This window comes from Equus caballus, chromosome 6 (assembly GCF_041296265.1).
Source record: "Equus caballus isolate H_3958 breed thoroughbred chromosome 6, TB-T2T, whole genome shotgun sequence".
NCBI classification, from domain to species: Eukaryota; Metazoa; Chordata; class Mammalia; order Perissodactyla; family Equidae; genus Equus; species Equus caballus.
Genome location: NC_091689.1, coordinates 54,872,578 through 54,895,754, shown reverse-complemented (window position 1 = coordinate 54,895,754; position 23,177 = coordinate 54,872,578). Strand labels below are relative to the sequence as shown.

The following is a 23,177-nucleotide window of genomic DNA, read 5'->3' as shown; positions in this document are numbered from 1 at the left end:
CAATCAACATCATCCTCAATGGTGAAAAGCTGAAAGCTTCTTCTCTAAGATCAGAAACAAGACAAAGATGGCCACTCTCACCAGTTTTATTCAACATCGTATTGGAAGGCCTAGCCAGAGCAATTAGGCAAGAAAAAGAAATAAAATTTATCCAAATCAGGAAATAAGTAGAACTGTCACTATTTGCAGATGACATGATATTATATACAGAAAAGCATACAGACTCTACCAAAAAACTGTTAGAACTAATAAATTCAGTAAAGTTGCTGGATACAAAATCAATACACAAAAATCTGTTGCATTTGTATACACTGATAGCAAAGTATCACAAAGAGATATTATGAACAGAATCTCATTTAAAATTGCATCAAAAAGAATAAAAATACCAGAGAATAAATTGAACCAAGGAGGTGAAAGATCTGTACACTGAAAACTGTAAGACATTGATGAAAAAATTGAAGAAGACATAAATAAATGGAGAGATATTCTATGTTTATGGATTAGAAGATTAGAAGAATTAATATTGTTAAACTGTCCATAGTCCCCAAAGCAATCTACAAATTCAGTGCAATCCCTATCAAAATTCCAGTGACGTTTTTCACAGAAATAGAACAAATAATCCTAAAATTTGTGTGGAACCAAAAAAACTCTAATAGCCAATCTTAAGAAAGAAGAACAAAGCTGGAGGCATCACGTGCCCTGATTTCAAACTATATTACAAAGCTATCATAATCAAAACAGTATGGTATTGGCATAGAAACAGACACATAGAACAATGGAACAGAATAGACAGTCCAGAAATAAACCCATGCATATATGGTCAGTTAATTTATGACAAAGGAGCCAAGAATATACAATGGGGAAAGGAGAGTCTCATCAATAAATAGTGTTGGGAAATCTGGACAGCCACATGCAAAGGAGTGAAACTGGACCACTATCTTACACCATACAGAAAAATTAACTCAAATGGATTAGACTTGAACATAAGACCTGAAACCATGAAACTTTTAGAAGAAAACATAGGCAGTAAGCTCTTTGACATCAATCTTGGTGATGATTTTTTGGATTTGATACCAAAAGCAAAAGCAACAATAAACAAATGGGACTACATCAAAATAAAAAGCCTCTGCACAACAAGGGAAATCATCAACCAAATCAAAAGGCAATCTACAGAATGGGAGATAATATTTGCAAATCATATATTTGATAAGAGGTTAATATCCAAAATATATAAAGAACTCATATAATTAAATAGCAAAAAAACCCTCCAAACAATCCAATTTAAAAATGAGCAGAGGATCTGAATAGACATTTTTGCAAAGAAGACATACAGATGACCAAAAGGTGCTCAACATCACGAATCACCAGGGAAATAAAAATCAAAACCACAATAACACAACCAGAGGCACTCACAACTAGAATAAACAACCATATACTGGGGGGCTTTGGGGATAAGAAAAAAAAAATTTTTTAACCATAGTAAGATATGACCTCATACCTTTTGGAATGGCTATTATCAAAAAGATAAGAAATAACGAGTGTTGGCAAGGATGTGGAGGAAAGGGAACCCTTTTGCACGGTTGGTAGGAAGGTAAATTGATGCAGCCACTGTGGAAAACAGTATAAGCTTCCTCAAAAAGTGCTATAGAACTACCATATGATCCAGCAATTCCACTTCTGGGTATTTATCGAAGGAAATGAAAACACTAACTTAAAAAGATATGTGCACCTTATGTTCATTGGGGCATTATTTACAATAGCCTACACACAGAAACAACATAAGTGTTCATCAGTGGGTGAATTGATAAAGAAACTGTGGTATATATATATATATATAGAACAGAATATTACTCAGCCGTAAAAAAGAATGAAATCTTGCCATTTGCAACAACATGGATGGACCTTGAGGGCAATTTGCTAAGTTAAATAAGTCAGACAAGGACAAATATTGTATGAAGTCACTTAGATGTGAAATCTGAAAAAAAAAAAAGAAAACCCTAACAAAATAAAAGACAAACTCATAGATACAGAAAACAAATAGGTGGTTGCCAGAAGTGTGGGGTGGGGGGTGGGCAAAATGGGTGAAGGGGATCAAAAGGTACAAACTTCCAGTTATAAAATAAACAAGTAATGGGGATGTAGTGTACACCGTGGTGACTATAGTTAATGTATATTTGAAAGATGCTAATAGAGTAAATCTTAAAAGTTCTCACCACAATAAAAGAAAATTTGCAACTATGTGGTGATGGATGTTAACTAGACTTATTGTGGCAACTACTTTGCAATATATACAAATATCAAATCATTATGTTGTATACCTGAAACTAATACAATGTTATATGTCAATTATATCTCAATTTAAAAAATTAAAAACTTTTGTGCATCAAAGGACAATATCAGGAGAGTGAAAAGTCAGCCCACCTAATGGGACAACCTTTGAAAATATGAATTAATATCCAGAATATATAAAAAATTCCTATATCACAACAACAACAACAAAACCCAATTCAAAAATGGGCAAAGGATTTGAATAGATAGCTACATCTCCAAAAAAGATATACAAATAGCCAATAAGCACATGAAAACATACTCAACACCATTAGTGATTAGGAAAATGCAAATCAAAATCACAATAACATATCACATCATACCAATTAGGAGGGCTATCACCAACAAAAAAAGGAAAATGACAAGGGTTGGCAAGAAACTGAAGAAATTGAAACTCTCATGCATTGCTGGTAGGTATGTAAAATGGTACAGCCTCTATGGAAAACAGTTTGGCATTTCCTCAAAAAGTTAAACATGGAATTACCATAGGATTCAACAATTCCATTCCTAGGTTATATACAAAAAAAACTGATAGCAAGGACTCAAAGAGAAACTTATATACCACTGTTCATAGTAGCATTAGTTGCAATAACCAAAAGGTGGAAAAAACCCAAGTGTCCATCAACAGGTGAATGGATAAGCAAAACATGGTATATATATATATGTATATATATACATATATATATATATATATATATATACAATGGAATATTATTCACCCATAAAAAAGAGTGAAACTCTGATACATGCTACAACATGGGTAAACCTTGAAAACATTCTGCTAAATAAAATAAGCCAGACACAAAAGGACAAATATTGTATGATTCCACTTATATGAAGTACCTAAAGTAGGGAAACTCATGGAGAGAGAAAGTAGAATAAAGGTTACTAGGGACTCGGGGAAATAAGGAATCGAACGTTATTGTTTAATGAGTACAGAGTTTATTTGGGGATGATGAAAATGTTCTGAAAATGGATCGTGGTGATGGTTACACAAAATTGTGGATGTACTTAATGCCACTGAATTGTACACTTAAAAATGGTTAAAATGGTAAATTTTAGGTTATGTATATTTTCCCATGATTAAAAAAAGAACAGAGAACAAGAATAAGATCTTGAATATTATAAATATCATCATCAAAATTTTAAAAATTAAGAGTTTCTGGAATGTGGGGGCCACCCGATGGCCAAGTGGTTAAGTTCGCACCCTCTGCTTGGGCAGCCCATGGTTTCACCGGTTGAAATCCTGGGTGCAGACCTGGCACCACTCATCAAGCCATGCTGAGGCGGCGTCCGACATGCCACAACTAGAAGGACCCACAACTAAAAATACACAACTATGTACAGGGAGGCTTCAGGGAGAAAAAGGAAAAATAAAATCTTTAAAAAAATAAGAGTTTTTGGAATGTTAAGCAGTCAAATTGAAGAAAGATAAAGAATGGAAAATAGGAGAAAAAGAATTCTTAAAAAGAGGATCAGTTCAGGAGGTCCTGCCTCCAACTGATAATTCAGAAAAGAAAAGATCCAAGAGAGGGGAGGAAATTTTCAAGATATATGATTGAGGAGATGGGAATATAATCCTTAATAAAAAGGACAGCAAACAAATGAAAAACAGGCCAATTACTATCCATAAGAAAAATTAATTTAGAGAAAAACGGAGATATAATCATAAGGTACTGTTTGGTTCAACAGCGAATAATATTTACCTGGTCTTAATAGTGTAAATACTTGATGTTGACTTCATAGTGCTTTAGCTATATTCAGAGAATAAAGATTCGGGTGCTTTGGAGGAATGGAGTATAAGTGAGACGAATCATAATCTACCATACCAGTAAGTTAATAAGTAAATGGGTAAACACAGTGATAGCGACATGTGAATGTCACTTAGAAATATTTAGCCAAATGACAGAAAAATAGAGCTTCCAAGTTGCAAGTAGCTGTTTTTGGAAAGAGAGATGGAGTAGGGAGGAGAGGGATAGTGGAGTGCTGTTTTTATTCTAAGACTTTCAGCACTATTAGGTTTTTAAAACTATATCCATGTATTAGTTTGGCAAAAATAAAATGAATAATTTTAAGAAATAATTTCAGCAAATAAAAGAATAAAAATCATAATAGGATAAGAGAAATCAAATTATTAAATGTTCAGCTATTGACAAATATAGAGCTTCTACCATCACTAGTAAAATGAGAGCACCGCACTAAATTACATAGGCAGCAAATACCCTCTTCGTTGGAGGAATTTCTTAGAGCTTTTTTAGTTCTTTCCCTTTCCACATGTTAAGCAAGGTTTTTGCTTAACTGCTGTGTATTGAGCTGAAGAACACAGAATAATTGGATAAGGTATAAAATTCCTGGAATAAAAATACAGAGTCCAAATGTTCACGACACCAAAATGGCCTCAGTAAAAGAGCGATGTCAAAATGGCATCAAAGCATCTTGTACTAATTTTCATATCCCAGCTCTTATCCAATCTATATCAATCAAATCACTTTTGATAATATTAATTCCAAGAATCAATCTCCCTAATTCCCTTTTGTAGAATTATAATATTTTCGGTCATAGTACAAATTAAAAATTGATGCTGCTGCTTTTGTATGGAACATTGTGGTAAATAAAAGACGCTGCTCATGGTCCGGGGAGAACAAAAATAATGGGGATTCCAGCTGCCCCAGACCCAAGTTGGCTGCACTGATAGCTGAGAGGGTCCGTGTAGCTGCACACCTGTAACCTATACATGGCACATCACTGGGCCTTGGCTCATCATTGTACCTTGGTACATCAGTTAGGAAGCTCCCATCTACAAGACCCAAATTAATATTTTTTATAAGAAAAGGAAAACCTGTATTTAAAGTTTATAGGGGAAGAAATGAACAAACCAAAGAAAAAGAACAAGGTTTTTCAGGATGTTAAAGAGGATAATATATATACACATATTCAGCAAGGAAGTAGTTATGGAAGGGGAAGGAACAAAGAAAACTAATATACTATATGCTGGCCCTACATTGAGTGCTTTTAAAAATTATAATTAATAATACATAGTAGATATTATCCCTAATCTAAAATAAAAACATTCAGTTTCTGAGGTAAAATATCCTAAGCATAAGAGTGGTAACCTGATTCTGTCTTTATGACTGTAAGGTTGAATTACAGTTATTAAGCACAGAGCCAGTCCATAATCCCTTCTAATGAAAGTTTTCGTAGTTCACAATAGTTGTTTTTGTTTGTCCACAGTCATTCCTCCTCCTTCTGGTAAGAGAAGTTAATCATTTGGGGTTCAGTGAAGGGAGAATAATCACTAATAAGTGTTAGGATAGGATAACAATTGGTTATATGCTTGTAAACAGTATTTATAACAATTGATCACTTGGGATTTCTAACTGCCTTGTTCTACTACTCAGTATGTGTTGCCATTGCCCTCAACTGGTTGTGTTTCCTTACCTGATGGAATGGTCCAAATCTTTATTTCTGAAGGGTCTGAGCCATTAATGGTCCTGACTTTATTGGTTTGTTGTAGTGTCCCATTAATTTTTATCATAGAATATGGGAGCACAAAGAGGCACCTCCAGAGTATCTCCTGTGTTCCAGAGATACCTCTCTTTATGTCCATTATGTAGCAATAACCTTATTTTCCCTTAATAGAGTCAATTACCCCAAAGAGTCCAGTAATTTCCTTTTACCTTTAGGTCTGTTGGTATGAGTTGCCTAAAAAGCCAGGTAATTTCCAGTTTAATGGAATCAATGTGTCCAGTGGTGGAACATTCTTCCCTTGGGAGCCAAAACCTCCAGACCCGCAAAGCCCAAAGTTGTGGGATAGGAAACAAGAGAATTCACTTTTGGAACATTAACCATAATTGCAAAAGGAAGCACTCTTATTTCCAGCCCTTGATTTTAAGACTCATGCATCCTAGTTTTGTCACTGAATCAGAGCATATGCCACAAATTGGAGGACATTATCTCAGCCTTTGAGCTTGTTCAGAAATCTTGACACTCCACAACTGAAAGAGATAAAGGTTTGTTTTTGGGCAATCAAGAAGCCCTCTGGTTCCCTATCTGGATCTAAAGCTAGGAATTTAAAGCTCTGAACTCATTATTTTCTTTCTTCAAGTTCTACAGTGCACCTAGAATGAACCCATTAATGCTATTATTTTTCTCCTGTCATAAACTACCGCAATAGCTCTTTCTATAGGCACTTGATTGCCGGTGACCATGTGTTATAAATTTAAGTAATACTTTGCCACTTCATGCAATGGGCTACCATTTACTACCGACAACAGTGTCATTAATCCTAAATGTAGGCAGGTCAGAGAATCAATTCTAAAGTCCCATCATCATGTTTCTGTTCCCCTGGACCAATTTCCAGTACCAATAACAGTATCAGCTAGGGTTTAGTAAGAGAACTGGAGACCATAATGAGTCATATGGAATAACAGATTTGTTATAGTATTTAAACCTTCTACACCTGTAGTAGAAGCTGAGGAAGTAATCCAAGCAGGCTAGTTGGAGGAATAGAGAAGGAGTCACCAACTATTTAATCTGAAAAGTCAAACATATATAGCTGTCTAATTGGGACTGCAAAGCGAAAGCTATTGTCTCTGTTTGTTATTGCCTCTATGGGTCCAAACCAAGTGTCTGTTGCTCATAAACAGGTTTGGCAGACAGGAAGACAAGCTGAGGTGAAGTGAAGGAGAGTGAAGGCAATCCAGAACTTGCCAAGCACCTCTTTGTCTGTCACCACATGTGATTAAGATGACCTTCAGAGAGGAATGGCCAGGACTTCACTTTGGCCTTCTGAAGTACATTTCAAATGATATTAATAAAAAAAAGAGACCTAAATTTAAAAATATTTAGCATGTTTGAATAATAGGCAAGATAAAGAAAAACTTTATGAGTTTTAGCTGAGGATGGGGTTAAAAGGGTGTATATGCCATGGATGGGTATTTGGTGGTTGGGTGAAGGATGGAGATACAACATGCTATATTTGAAGAAACAAAAATCACATTGACATCAGACTTCTCCTCTGTTATATTAAATACCAAATACTTAATAGAGCAATATCATAAGAGTTTTGAGGGGGAAAAGATGGGACATTAGAATTTATGTTTAAATTGTCTTTCATGTTGAAAAGCAACACATTTATTCTTAGATACTCAAAGGTTCGGAAAATATATGAACTATCTACCCTTTTAAAAAAATTACTAACAGCTATGGACCTACTTACCTAAGAGATTAACCAAAATTAATACCTCCAGAACCAGAAAATTTGGGTATTAATTAAAAAGAGTTGTTTAAAAGAACCATTGATAGGCACAGCACACAACTCCCAACAAGAATTCTGAGACTAATAATTCAACAAGCCACACCAGATTAACTACCACACTAATGATCTTTCAAGAATGTAAAAGTATGAATGCCTCCTTCTCAGTGAAATTTGGACAAAATTTAAAAGCAAGCAGTATCATTATGAATATTATTTTCCTTTAGGATCTGGCAAAAAAATGTTTCTTAGGTAGCCTCACCCTTCATCAAAGTACATACTTAATTTCAGAATCTCAAATAATGAAACAATTATAAACTATCTAGTCCCAGGACAACTTCTATTAAAAAATACATCAAAATAATGATGTAGCTTTATTGAAGTGATGGTGTTTTGATTGTTGTTTCTTTCTATTTGGGATATTTTTCAAATTGTCTTTCATGAACAGATTATAAATTTGTTAATTGCAGGAGTTCTGCTTCCAGATAAGATGTTGGTAGTCTCACAATGACTAGTTTCAGAGTCCTGCTAGAGGAATAGGTATGTTATATACACAGGCGAGAACTCCAAATCTCACCCTCAAGATGTTTGAAACCTGAGATGAACTCAAACAGGATACACCTGGAATTCAGACCCCAGCAGAGCAAAATGCCTGACTGTATCAAAGCAGTGTCCCTCGTTCTAGCTTCCTGACAGTGGAAAAGACATGCACTCTCTGGGACAAAATAATATTTTAGTTCCCATAAGTTTTTGGATATACAATGTTCCAGATACAATAAAAAAAAAACAAGACATACAAATATGAAGGAAAATGTGACTTGTAATCAAGAGAAAATATAGTCATTAGAAGCAGACTCACAGAGTGACCCAGATGTTGAAATTGGCAGACAAGGACTTTTAAATTTCTATTATGAATGTATTAAGGAAAACGAAAGAAAAGATATATAAAACAGGTGCAAATATATAGAATTTAAGTAATAAAAATGAATCTCTACAAAAAGCAAATAGAGATTCTAGAACTGGAAGATACAATAACTGAAATTAAGAATTCATTGTACAGTCTTAAGAGCACACTGCACATAAGATAAAGGATCAGAGAACTTGAAGAAGAGCAAATATATATTATCCAAAGTGAAACATGGAGAAAAGAAGAAAAAAGAGATGGAAGAGTGGGAGGAAGAGAAGGAGAAGAGAGCAATGAGAGAATTTTGGAAAATTCCTTGCCATTATCTCTTCAAATATTTTTTCTGCCACATACTCTTTCTCTTCTCCTTCTGGAACACCATTTAGATGTATGTTAGACTTTTTAATTAGACCAACAATTCTCTTATGTTCTTTTCTGTATTTTCCATTCTTTTTTTTTCTTTCTGTACTTCAAAAAGAATTTTCTATTTTCAGTTCACTAGTGATCTCTTCTATGCTAATCTGACCTTCTATTGAGTTTGGCCCAGACTTCTACTGAGTTGGCCAACTGTAATTGCTAAGGTCAATTACAGTTTAGAATTAGAAATTCCATTTGATTCCTTCATATAGATTACACTTTTCTGATTAAATTCTCCATTCTTTCATTGATTTTGCCCATCTCTACTTTGATATTCTTGAGCATATTATTTTTAAGTTGTTGTCTGCTGTTTTCAATGTCTGGATTGGCTATGGATCTATTTCTGTCCTCTATTTTGTCTTCACTTATCTATCTTATGGTCTTGTCTCTTGGCATACCTAGTAATTCTTGATCAGGTGCTAAGTCATGTTTAGAAGTTATAAAATCTCCAGATGATGTTATTTTCTCCAGAGAAGATTTACAATTCTTTGAAGACACAATAGGTGTACATTTTGCAGCAATGAGCTGCCCAAGATGCAAACACAGAGAATGGGATAGGGAGTTCTTGCATGTTTTTGCCAAGTGAGTTCACAAGAAGACAGGACAAAAGACGTTAGAGTACACCTGCTTTCTGACTTACACATATTTTACCGATTTTTTAAAATAAGATGATGAATAGCTGATAAACATGAAAAGACATGCAACATCACTAATCCTTAAAGAAATGTAAATCAAAACCAGAGTCAGATATCACCTCATACCCATTAGGATGACCACTAACAAAAAAGTAGAAAATAGGGACCAGCCTGGTAGCACAGCGGTTAAGTTGACATGTTCTGCTTTGGCAGCCCGAGGTTTGCCAGTTCAGATCCCGAGTGTGGAGTATGCACCACTTGTCAAGCCACACTCTGACAGGCATCCCACATATAAAGTAGAGGAATATGGGCACCAGTGTTTGCTCAGAGCCAGTCTTCCTCAGCAAAAAGAGGAAGATTGGCAGCAGATGTTAGCTCAGGGCTAATCTTCCTTAAAAAAAAAAAAAAGTAGAAAATAACCAAGTCTTGGCAAGGATTTGGAGAAATCAAAACACTTGAGCACTATTGGTGGGAATGTAAATGTAAAATGGTAATGTCCACTAGGGAAAACAGTATGGAGGTTCCTCAAAAAATTAAAAATAGAATTACCATATGATCCAGCAACCCCACTTTGTGGGTATATATCCAAAAGAATTGAAAAGAGTATCTCAAAGAGATATTTGCACACCCATGTTCATTGCAGCATTATTCACAATAGCCAAGAGGTAGAAGCAACCCAAATGTCCATTGATAGACTAATAGATAAAGAAAATGTGGATTTTCTTTCTCACACAATGGAATGCTATTCAGCCTTTAAAAAGAAGGAAATTTTGTTACATGCTACAACATGGATGAACTTTGAGAAAATTATGCTAAGTGAAATATACCAGTCGCAAAAAGACAAACACTATATGATCTCACTTATATGAGGTATCTAAAGTAGTCAAACTCATAGAAATGGAAAGTAGAATGGTAGTTGCCAGGGGCTGGGGAAGAGGAAACTGGGGAGCTGTTCAATGGGTATAGAGTTTCAGTTTTGCAGGATGAAAAGTTCTGGAGATCAGTTGCACAACAATGTGAATATACTTCACACTAGTGTACACTTAATGGCTAAGATGGTCAATTTTATGTTATGTGTTTTTACCATAAGTAAACAAACAAATAAATAAATGAAATAATGAGAAAAATAACACATATATAGAACGAATATATAGAAACTATTGATTTGAAAAAGGGTCGAGATTTCCAACCAAAATTTTTGGTCTCCTACTAAAAGGAACTTGATGGAACCATTCATGTTCCCAGTTGCTGTGTGTCTGAGTTTACTTTTCAAAACTCATATGTATGTGGAGAACCGTGCGTGTGCATTGTGTGTGTGTGCATGTGTGTTTTAAGGGAAATAAAAGCTGGAAAATTCAATTAATATTAAAGGGCAGCTCACAGATAAATAAATAAGCTATCATTTCCATTGGAGTCAATTTTTTCTCCAAATATTCCAATAACAGAGAAAAGGGGAAAATAATAGGCAACGTTTATAGCCTAAATTTTTAGAGCCTTGACTAACATTATTAGTGTTTATTGGTTTGGTAAATGAAAAACTTTATATATTTACTTATTTCCGTAGAGCTTTTAAAAGTGTCTTGATATGATTTTTTTAAAAGATGCATTTTTTCAATGTACTAAATATATCTTTTGCTTTTTCTTATACGAAAAATATTTTTATTTAAATACATTAAATTAATTTTTTATGGCACATAACCAAATAGTTAATTGAATGGGTGTATTAGCAAAACAGCCCTTCAATCGCTATACCTTACATCGATTGTTAGAGAGAAGGAAAGTAAACTGAGGTAAAGAAAACTTGCTAGCTGGCATGGATACAAAGAATACCTCCAGGCTTAGAGTTGAAAATAAAGAGATTATGTATGAGATTTTATCACAGTTCAGCTGTATCAAATATAAAGAAAGTGCTGTGCATATGGCTATTCATTTTATTTCATAAACCATATTTGTATAAAATATATGTGTAAAAAAATGAATGTCTATCATTAGATAGAACTGAAGTGCTAGATTGCTTAAGGATGAAGGCTTTGAGAACAAAAAGGTGAAGAGAGATCTAAAGAGGTTCATAAAAGAGAAATTAGGGTTAAAAATGTTAGGTTTCAAGTTACCGGAACGACATTCTATGTGGCTAACGCAAGGGATGGTTTTAAAAGTGATATCTCTTTAAATGTTGGTATAACTTTTGTTGAATTACTTCCTATTTATATTTCACTTCAATTAGTACTTGCATATGGACATGAGGGAGGTATTTGTTCCGGGCAGACTCTCAGTTTCCATAAGTAGAGGTTGATTCACCCCCAGTTTGTTTGGGCACCAGGTACCAACAGCTGAATGTGTAATACGCAAACTCTGTGGAACACAGAAAGCTGCAAGGGAAGGTAAGAGTGCAAGATGCCCATACCTCACAAGTTCTTCTGTTTAGCTCTATGTGGCCCAGACTCCATCTTGAAAGTGCTTAATATGCAATTCTTCCCAGGGTCTGTGCAAACAAACAAACGCGATAAAATGAGCCAAAGTCTTGGCATCACTACATTCTGTGCAAAGTTAGCAACAGCTTCTCTACTCGGAAATTCTGATAATGTAGCTCTGCGCACGTCTTCATAATTTAAACCCTTATTAAGATCCTTCTTTTAACCTTCTTCCTTCATGCTACCTTCTCATGGTTTTTCCCCCCATATATTTTTTGTAGTATTTATTTGTTAGGGATTTAGTATATGTTTTTAACTATGCTATTATTTTTATTAGCATTTTTTGCTACTGCTCTTGTTAAAATGTTGCATGAGCTTTCAGTGAGTATTTTTAGTGCATAGTTTTGCTAAACGAGAAATTTTTCAAGAATGGATGTCTCTAGTTATAGCAGAAATCCAAGTATAGTATTAGTGAGGCAGTAAGGACTTATCCAGAGCTTCCTGGTCCAGATTTAGTTCTGCTTGTCTTTGAAGAGATCTATGATGCTGGACTCATATGAATACCCTTTTTTACTACATAAAAATAGTCTTGTTAATGTCAATTAGGGCTGCAATATAATATCACTACCATATATAACCAAGAAATGCCCCAATAGGACCAGGACATAGTCACATAGGGCCTGCAATCTATAGATGGTCAGAAATGCCAGTTTCTGCTCAGAGATAAGGGGGCGCCTGAACAAAAGTTAGTTATTCCTTATTATTATGATATAATCACACCTGATAGGAAGAGAAATTTTAACAAAATTACATGTGTTGAACTAGACTGAATCTGGAAAGTAGCAATCCAATGGGTTCTTGATAACATTTCATAAAAAGAGTTACAAAAGACTGTAAAATCTTTGTCAGATTTCTTTGTGACTTGACTATGTTTGTAGTTTTACTCACCCTACCTATTTCTCTTTAGAAAGGGCAGTAAAGCCCTTACCATATTCCAATTACTGTGGATTTTCAGTGTGCCTAGTACTGTGCTAGGTATCTCAAATATATTGTGTCGTGTAATCTTCACAACCCTGATAGGTAAACATAATCTTCATGGTGGACAAAATTAAAGATCAGAGAGACCAAGTGACAATCACAGAGCTATTAGGTGGTAGGGACAAGATTTAAATACTTGACTCAATATACCATAATCCTTTCAGTACAACAGACATCTCCAATTATGGAGTGCATAGGAACTAGTGGAAAGCTGGGTAAAAAAAGAAAGAGAGAACTCAGGTCGGTCCCACCCCAAATCTATGTCTCACCCTGAGTTTAGGTCCCACTAAATCTAAATCTCTCTTCTCCATATTTCAAACTCCATAGTCCAAATTACAGAGGAAGCTAATGTGTTTGTCTTGAATACTTACAATCATTTCTAGAGGTAATCTCATAGGTTGTAAGGTAGCTTCCCTTGAATCATGTCTCTACCCTAATCTAATCAGTGAAAACTGGAATGCAACTCAAAGCAGCTGCTCTGAGCAGGGCTTGAGTTAAAAAAGGACAGTGAGTGTGGCAGCTAGTATGCATTTATGTCCAATATATTTCACTTCTTGGGTGTAATGCATGGAATGTCTCCTTATAATTCCAAAGATGATCTATCATATGAAAAACTATAAATGTATTCGAACTGTCCTTAATACACAGGAATAACTCTCTATCCAAAAGTGATATGAAGGTATGTAGTAGGAGAAAAAAATGTCCCCCCTCCAACAAAAAGATATATTTACTTCCTAATCCCCAGAACCTGTGACTACTACCTTATATGGCCCAAGAGTGACTATTGCCTTGTGTGGCAAAAGATGTGATTAAGTTAAGGACCTTCAGAGGCAGCATTGACCCTGTGTTATCCGGGTGGGTCCTAAACACCATCATATGCATCCTTCTAAGAAAGAGGCAGAGGGAGATTAGAAAGACACACAGAGGAGAAGGCAATGTGAAGACAGAGGTAGGGTTTGCAGTGATGTGGGCACCAGCCAAGGAATGGCAGGCAGCCACCAGCAGCTAGGCAAGGGATCAGTTCTCCCCCGGAGCCTCTGCAGGAAGTGTGGCCCTTCTGACACCTTAATTTTGTACTTGTAGTCTCCAGCACTGTGAGAAAATAAATGTATGTTGTTTTAAGCCAGCAAGTTGTAGCGATTTGCTATGGCAGCCACACTAAACTAATACAAGGGGTAATTTTCAAAGTTGTTTATTCCCTTCAATTCAAAATCTCCAGGTAGTTTATATTAGCCCTCTAATTCCTTTGGGGACCCATACAGGTTTTACCCCTAGCCGCTCTTTAGTCTTTGGACTAAATTCTGAATGTAAACACCACAGTCGTTCCCTATTGATCAGTGGCTTACCAATATTAGTGGCATAATAGGAGGCTCATCACTGGTGCAAATCCTTGGGCCCCACCAGAACCTTAGGGGAGCATCTAAGAAACTAAATTTTTGACAAGTAGCTCAGATCATTTCGATGGCCTTGGACCACACTTTGACAACCAGTTATTTAAAATAGTGGAGGAAACATGAAACATTAGTACAAATAGAGTTAGGTTCTGCTGTGAGTGACAGAAAATCAATAATACTGAGTTTTAAAAGATAGAAGTTTAGTTCTCTCACACATGTAATGTACAATAGTTCCCTCCATCCACAGTTTTGCTTTCCATGGTTTCAATTACCCACGGTCAACTGCAGTCCGAAAATATTAAGTGGAAAATTCCAGAAATAAACAGTTCATAAGTTTTAAATAGCACTCTGAGTAGCGTGATGAAATCTCTCACCGTCCCACTCTGTCCCACCTAGAACATAACTCATCCCTTTGTCCAGTGTATCCACGCTGTATACGCTACCCTCCTGTGAGTCACTTAGTAGGTGTCTCGGTTATCAGATATGGACTGTCACAGTATTACAATGCTTGTGTTCAAGTAACCCTTATTTGACTTAATAATGACCCCAAAGTGCAAGAGTAGTGGTGCTGACAATTCAGACATGCCAAAGAGAAGCTGTAGAGTGCTTCCTTTAAGTGAAAAGGTGAAAGTTCTCGACTTAAGGAAAGAAAAAAAATCGTGTGCTGAGGTTGCTAAGATCTATGGTGACTTTTATTACAGTATATTGTTATAATTTCTTTATTGTTAGTTATTGTTGTTAATCTTTTGCTGTGCCTAATTTATAAATTAAGCTTTATCATAGGTATTATGCATAGGAGGAAACGTAGTATATATAGAGTTGGTACTATTTGCACTTTCAGGCATCCACTGGGGTTCTTGGAGCGTGTCACCCGTGGATAATGGGGACTAGTGTAGTCAGAGGTAGGCAATCCAGGGCTGTTACAGCCCTCCATTATGTAAGGAACTCAGGCTCCTTCTAAATTCTTCCTCCTTCTGTCTTATGGCCACTCCATCGTCACCATGGACCTTTCACCTCATGGGTCCAAGATGGCTACTTGAGTGCCAACCATTATGTCCACGTTTGTCTTGTGGGAAATTACCTTGATGCAACAGTAGCCTCTAAGTACACTACCGTGCAAGCTATCACAGATATCATGGTATAAAAAAGGCCTGCAGACCACATGAAGATGCTCAAAATTATGTGGTTTATTAAATAAACTTAAAACACGGAATGAGAAGGAAAGAGAAAGGGGATAACAGTTAACATACTTACGATAGGATGCAAGTGGAGTGGAAGGACCACACTACCTGTATTCTGGGTTACACAATGCTCATATATCCTCTCTTTCTCTCTACAACATCAGTCTTCCCTTTTGATGGTGTGATTATGAGGAGCAGAACTGGAATTTGAGCAAGGGAGCTTGGCACACAGAAGGTAACTGGAACCAACACACTCATTTGCTCTATCAGCAAGGGGCAAGGGTGAATATGCCTGGATGCAATTGTAGCTCCCTATTTAGCTTGCTGAACAACTATAAGTGTTATCCATGTTTGTAGGGTAGAGCACATGTGGGGCCAGAAGGGGACCATGAAGAATATCAATAATGAGTAACTATTAATTTCCTATTGCTGCGTGACAAATTACCACAAATTTGGCAGCTTAAAACAATGTCCATCTGCTAGTCATAGTTCTGTAGGTCAGAAGTCTGGCACTGTATGACTAGGTTCTCTGCTCAAGGTATCACAAGTCTGAAATCAAGGTTCAGCTGGGCTGAGTTCTTGTCTGAGGCTCTGTGGAAAAATCTACTTTCAAGCTCATTCTTCTTGTTGACAGAATTCTGTTCCTTGAAGCTACGGGATTGAGGTCCCCATTTCCTCACTGATTGTCAACCAGGGGCTGCTCTTGGCTCCTAGAGGCTGCTCACATTCCTTGCCATGTGACCCGCTCCATCTTCAAGGCAGGAATGGTGCATCAACTGCTCATGCTTTGAATCTCTGGCTCTCTGTGCTGTCTAGGCCCAGATTTAAAGGACTCTTGGAGCCTGGCCCCGTGGCCGAGTGGTTAAGGTCGCGCGCTCTGCTGCAGGCAGCCCAGTGTTTCGTTGGTTCGAATCCTGGGCGCGGACATGGCACTGCTCATCAAACCACGCTCAGGCAGCGTCCCACATGCCACAACTAGAAGGACCCACAACGAAGAATATACAACTATGTACCAGGGGGCTTTGGGGAGAAAAAGGAAAAAAATAAAATCTTTAAATAATAATAATAAAAAATAAAGGGCTCTTGGAGTTAGGTGAGGCCCACCTGGATAGTCTCCTTATCTTAAGGTCAACTAATTTGGGATCTTAAATACGTCTGTAAAAATCCCTTCACAACAACACCTAAATTAGTGTTTGATGAATAACTAAGAGAAGATATATATATACACCGGGGCCAGAAATTTGGGGGCCATTTTATAATTCTGTCTACCACAGTAGCCAGCGTAAGGATGGCATAGCTGTCAGTCTGGAGATACATCTGTACCTCGTGACCTGATCTTTCCACCTCTTTCTGCCTGTAAATAACATTCTTGTTTGTCCTGTCACATACTCCATTTATTATTTTGTAACTTTAATGTGTCTTACAAGTTACTAACTTACTTAAAATCTATATTTAACATTTTTTATAAATCCTGCCTGTCTCACAAGCTACTGGCTTATACATTATCTGTAATTAACACATTCTATGAGTTTCACCTGTATCTCATAAGTTACTAGCTTACCTGTTATCTAGGCTTAATACTTCTTATGAGTTTCAAATATCTCATTTGTTTGTCTTACCATGTGTGGAAGAATTGAATATTCTCAAATAATACAGCAAACACGTTATTTCAGTCAACAAGAAAAACAAGGAAGTGAAAATTATATGTCCCCCCTACCCCCACTTAAGGACTTTGACAAACATTTCTGCTTCTATTCCACTGGTCAGAACTTACTCACATGGACATACCCAGCTTAAAGAGAGATAAGGAAAAGCAGTCTTTATTTTGAGAAGTCATGAGCCTAGATAAAAACTGGGTATTCTGTTACAAAGAAAGGACAGGAGGAAGAGATGGTGGAGGACAATTGGTAATTTCTATTATAATTAGTAAAAAAACAAAATAGCAATAACGATCAATCTGATGTAGAGACTATAGCTAAAGCCCTCATGTCTGTAATTGGTCATGAGGCAATAGCTCGTATTTATGATTGATGACTTACATCTCCCTTTAGCTACACTGTGTGTTCCTTGCCTTCTGGCAGCACTTAAGCTTGCACTGTTTTCTCTTCCCTTTCCTCTCTTCCCTTGCCTACTCACCCCACCCCCAGTTGAGTGACTCACACCTTCAATTCTGAGGGTAATGAATCATTTGTGATCCTGCCTGTACATGTCTCTGGTACTCTGGTACCACTAGATAATAGTAAAAAAGAGATGACCTCAGGAGTTCCCTAGGATTCTTGCTATACTTTTCATTTCTCCTTTATAATCATGATCCATCATCTAGCTAAAGTCATTACCTTCTTTTCTGCCTCTTGCTTTGGTGGCATAAGGAGCAAATGGCAGTTTCTTCTTTAAACTTATTTCTACTATTACCACATCCCATCTTCTCCTCAGTTACTAAGATTTGAGAGCTGAAAAGTCCGTTGTTTCAAGATCAGGAGAGAAAAATTCTGAAACTTGATCATTAGATGTCATCATGAGCAGTGCCACTCTCTAGTACATTGCTAGTCTCCTAGAATCTCATTCCTTACTATGGGAGAGAAAGTATCATTTTGGGTCACTGGTTCAGAACATATATCACATTCTGCAATACTGGACTCTAACTTTTCAAAATGAGGTTCCCAATCTGATACCTGATTGGATTTTCAATAAAATATTCCACTTTCTTATATACCTAACTTGTGGGCACAAGAAAGTATGATAACGATAAATACCCTGGGCTTCAGCCTCATTTCTTTTGCCGTGAAGAATGGTCTGAGGCAATGTGGCTAGAATATCATAGTGGTGTATAATGCATCCAATAAATTTATAGATGATGGCACTATAACCATGGAAATGAATACACACCAGAGGGAGTCTAGGTGAGAACAAAACATTGTCTTCTACATGTCAGGAAGAGCCTAGTGAAGTTGACCTACAATCAGGTTGATAGCATTCCCCTTAAAGTATGGATGGGCTCTCTCTCTATTTTCCTTCTAATTGTTCTCTGATCACTGTGGCCAACAAGGCCAAGGATGATTGATAACCACAATATGGGTCATACCATCCAACTAAATAACCAGCCATCATGTTTTAGGCAAGGACTCTCTGAAACCTCAGGATCAATTCAGAATCTGATTGGGCCAACTGTGCAACAAATTTATACCAGAGTTCTAACTCTCATATGATCTCTCCAAGCCCATATTCTGACCAGTGGAATTAGTGATGTCTTGGGTCCTAAGGACTTACTATCTTAGGTCATATTCAGTATCAAAACTTCATAAAAAGTTTTGCTATTTGCCTTCTCCCAGTGTATGATATTATATCATCTTTTCTGTGGGGTTCGTCATCTCTCATTCCTTCAGATGTCCTACTTTTATAAACTTCTTTAAATCAGAGAACTGCGTCTGTGCCTGTCATTCTATTCTGGTGATTTAAAGCATTCTTTGTTAGGACCAGTGTTTTTCTAAAATACACATTAAGAAACATCTTAGCAAGCTAGTTGTCAAATTTTTCTTGTAAATACCACTGTTCTGAAGCTAAAACCATTGCTATCTGGAGTGAGGTATCTTTCGGTAGCACTTATATTACAGTGCCTAATTGTCTGCTGCTTTTCTTTTAACCTCAGTAACTGCTGTGCCTGAATCATTACACCTGTTTTATTTTCTTAAAGTTGCCACTTGGGCCAAGCCAACCCCAAATCCTCCCAATAATATAGTTACCAATAATCCTATTTTGGTTTCTGCCTCCATATCAGTTGGTATAGAAAACTAGTTTTCTGTTCCTATTCTCAAAATTATATGGTCCATGTGCCTAAGAATTCCTTGGGAAGTCTGGGTAAAAAAATGCAGACTCCTGAGCTGATTTCAGTTCTATAGAATCAGAGTGTCTGCATACAGGGCCAGGAATCCTCACTTTAACAAGTTTCTTAGTGACCCTCATGTACTATGAGAACAACTGCCTGGACGGCTGTTTATCACTTGACTCCAAATGGCTAGAGAGAGCGGTAAATAATTGAACCTTGATTTATGAATTTGATGGGGCAGTGAAGAACCAGTGTAATATTCCTTCTTGGGGAAGATTTGTATTCCTTTTCAGCATAAAACCAGATAAAGAAAGTGAGACAAAAAAGGGTTAATCACAGATTAGCAGACCTAGGTTAGAGCTAGAAGGAGTTATGCTGCCCTCTTAACCACTGCTCTATGCTGAAAAAGATAGGGTCTTTGGGAAGACCGAAGAATGTGTACTTCAAAACATATAACTGGGCCAGCCCTGTGGCGCAGCGGTTAAGTGTGCATGTTCTGCTTCTCAGCGGCCGGGGGTTCACTGGTTCTGATCCCGGGTGCGGACATGGCACTGCTTGGCATGCCATGCTGTGGTAGGCGTCCCACATATAAAGTAGAGGAAGATGGGCATGGATGTTAGCTCGGGGCCAGCCTTCCTCAGCAAAAAGAGGAGGACTGGCAGTAGTTAGCTCAGGGCTAATCTTCCTTGGGGAAAAAACAAAACAAAACATATAACTAAGTTGTAGTTGACTGTAACAACCAAAAGTAAGTTTTGCATATGATACAGGTATAAATAAATGTAAAAAATTATTCATATTTATTTGTGGGGAGGTATGGAGTGTGAGAGTTATATTAGAACCTCATCTGCCTCAAACTCCATTTCTCCATTTTTAGAAACTCAGCTAAAAGCATTCCCATTGAAGAAACATTAGTATTTACCTGCTTAAAAGGAAATTAAAGGTGTTAGAATTCTTGCCTTTGCTAATAAATTAAGGGAAAATTCTCAGTGAAAGCAATTTTATTTATTTATTTATTTATTTATCTATTTATTTATTTTTATTTTAAAGATTGGCCCTGAGCTAACATCTGTTGCCAATCTTGCTCGTTTTTGTTTTGTTTTTCTCCCCAAAACTCCCCAGTACATGGTTATATACTCCTAGTTGTAGGTTCTTCTAGTTCTTCTATGTGGGACACAGCCTCAGCATGGCTTGATGAGCTGTGCCATGTCCGCGCCCGGGATCCAAACTGGCGAAACCCTGGACCACCAAAGCAGAGAGTGCGAACTTAACTAGTCGGCCACAAGGACGGCCCCAAAAGCAATTTTAGATGACCTACAGTCTCCACCTGGCTTGGGATCCTAGCAATTTGCAAAAATGTGGCAGAAGTAACTAAGAAATAAATGAACGTCTAGATAAGAAATAAATTTGAACTAATATTTTTTTTCACACTTTACTCTGGTTCTCTTTCTTGTTAAGAAAAATTATCCTGAACTTGGAATTAAAGCAAAAGATGGTTGCATATCCGTTCGATGTTATACTTTATCCTGTTAACAGGATCTCTCTAGTTCTAGGATTATTTAGTTACTATGGTTTAAGACTGTGAAGGTACATATCACCTTGTAGATTTTTTTTCCTGGCAGAGATAGAAATAATTAATGTTCTGTAGAAAAGATACCATTATAAGTTATAGCATTATTGGCCAGTAGGAATTTAACCACTTTTGTCTTAAACTTAACAAATTTATTTCAATATGTCTTTCCTGATGATTTATTATATAGTCCTTAATTTCTCTAATTTTCCCTTAAATCAACTTTACAATCCTGCTAGTTCCCTCTTTAAAGAAATAAATTCTTGATGGTGTCATTCTATGTGTGTTTGAGTCATTTTTAACTTTTTGGAAATAAAATTATACTTTGGCAGTTACGGAAGTTGTTCCACCTAGAGGCCCAAGTGGATTCACCCGCTCACGAGAGCCAGTGAAACTGTCTTGCTCAGGACGTGCACCTCATGGGTTATTTAAGGCATTTCTCTTTTTGATCTTTGGAGTGAATTCCAAGCAGCAATGTAATCTTGCCTTCACTGACTGTCCTGCGTCTCGCTCTTTTTTTTCTGACTTTGTTTTGTTTTTGTTTCTGAATTAAATTATAATTTAAATTATTAAATTATAAGTTGAATTATAGTTCTGACAACTTTTTCATATCAATAGTAATTATGTTCCGTAGCATGTCGACTTAAACAAAATCTCCAAGACCCTTAGTTAACTTTACGACACTAATATTAGTAAATTAATGGTTCATCTTTGCTTACCCGGATAATTTCTGAATATGATAGAATAATGAATATTGGTCATTATATATAAAATATATATTTATATATGAAGTATATATACTTTTGCTTCTTATGTTTATATGTTATTAAACAGCTGGCAGTATTCACTTCTGCGGCCTTAAGAAAGTGTTAAAATGATGTGTGTATGTGGCCATGAGGGTCATCACAGATATGCTCCACTGATGTGCTAAAATGCTTACATATAATAGGTCTTAATACTCTACCTCCTGGTTCTCTCTGTGAAATAGCAGTTAGATATATTTGTTTAAAATGTATACATAATATGGTAATAAAGACTACAGGTAGTCATTCCTTTGCACAGTTCTGACATGCATGAATTTTAGTTACCACATTTTATTTTACCATGTGTAACATTTTATAATTTTACTTACTGTGAGATAAGAGAAAATATATATTGGTCTCTGCCACCAAGTTCCTGGCACAGGGCTCCTGAAACCATTGTAATTTCCTGAGTGAAAGGAGTGTCTTTCGTTCTAATGAGGCAACTCTGGGTGGGCACCTGCATGAGGGCTGGTCACGGGAAAGAATAAGTCATAATTAGATGCTTGGAATTTTCAGCCCCTCCCCCTATTCTCTTGAGAAGGAAGAAGGGCTGAAAATAGAGTTAATTATCGATCATTCCTACATGATGAAGCCTCCATAAAAATCCCAATAGTATGGGGTCCAGAGAGCTTCCAGGTCAGTGAACACATCCACGTACAAGGAGGGTGACACACATCAACTCCACGGGGACAGAAGCTCCTGTGCTCCAGACCGTCCCAGACCTCACCCTATGTATCTCTTCATCAGATCTTTCAATAAACTAGTAGATGTCAGTGTTTCCCTGAGTTCTTGCAAACTGTTCTAGCAAATAATCAAGTCCATGGGGCAGGAGGTCATGGGAAAGTCGATTTGTAGCCAAGTCACACAGAAGTTGTGGATAAGCTGGGGTCCTACTACTTGCGATTGACATCTAAAGTAGGGGCACTCTTGTGGGACTGAGCCCTTAACCTGTGGGATGTGATGCTATCTCCAGGTAATAGTGTCAGAATTAAATAGTAGGATGACACCCAGCTGGTGTCGCAGAATTGCTTCATGTGGGGAAAAAACCCCACATGTTTGGTGGCCGGAAGTGTCAGCAGTAAAGCGTCCTGTGTGAAAGTAAAGGAGAAGGGCACAGGAGGAGAACTGAAGGTTTCTGCAATACAGTCACCAAGTGTATTAGTTTCCTAGTGCTGCTGTAACAAAGTGCCACAAACTGAGTGACTTAAAACAACCGAAATTTATTCTCTTAGAGTTTTTCTGGAGGTAGAAGTCTGGTGTCGGCAGAGCCCTCATTCCTTGCCCCTTAGAGCTTCTGGCAGCCCCAGGTGCTCCTTGGTTAATAGCCACATAACTCCAATCTCTGCCTCCATCTTCACACGATGTTCTTCCTACCCATCTTCACGTTGTCTTCTTACAAGGACATGAGTCATGCTGGATTAA

At 36.9% G+C, this 23,177-nt stretch overlaps 1 long non-coding RNA gene across 1 annotated transcript in view; it reads left to right on the top strand.

The window, feature by feature from the left end:
• The window catches only part of LOC111773929 (uncharacterized), a 96,097-nt gene that overhangs the window by 6,291 nt on the left and 66,629 nt on the right, over positions 1-23,177 (top strand). The gene's annotated exons all lie outside the window — the stretch shown is intronic.